Here is a 503-nt window from a genome sequence, read left to right on the forward strand (position 1 = left end):
AATAAACACACACACACACACACACACACACACACACACACATTTATTTAAATGTAAATGAGGACAAACCATGAACTTCTATTGTTTTTACACTACCATTCAAAGGTTTGGAGTCAGTAAGATTTTTTTCTTGTTCTCTCCAAGGCTGCATTTATTCGATACATATAGTAATAACAGTAATATTGTAAAATATAATAACAATGCAAAATAACGTTTCTATTGTAATACATTTTAAAATGTAATTTACTCCTGTGATCAAAGCTGAATTTTCAGCGTCATTACTCCAGTCACATGATCCTTCAGAAATCATTTGAATATGCTGATTTGCTGCTCAAGAAACATTTATTATTATGCTTGTTGTTTTTGTGGAAAACCGTAATAATAAACAAAGTAAGAGCATTTATTTGAAATATTATAAATGTATTTACTGTTTACTGGTAAAATGTACCAACAATCACATTCAAAAAATACACTTTTTGATATACCATTAAAAAAAAAAAAAA

General features: G+C 27.8%; 1 protein-coding gene across 4 annotated transcripts in view; it reads left to right on the forward strand.

Annotated features, from left to right (window-relative positions):
- LOC107709357 (AP-2 complex subunit mu-A) overlaps positions 1-503 on the forward strand; it is a 15841-nt gene that overhangs the window by 11817 nt on the left and 3521 nt on the right. The window lies entirely within an intron of this gene.

This window comes from Sinocyclocheilus rhinocerous, unplaced genomic scaffold, assembly GCF_001515625.1.
Source record: "Sinocyclocheilus rhinocerous isolate Xijiao unplaced genomic scaffold, SAMN03320098_v1.1 scaffold2341, whole genome shotgun sequence".
Taxonomy (NCBI): domain Eukaryota; kingdom Metazoa; phylum Chordata; class Actinopteri; order Cypriniformes; family Cyprinidae; genus Sinocyclocheilus; species Sinocyclocheilus rhinocerous.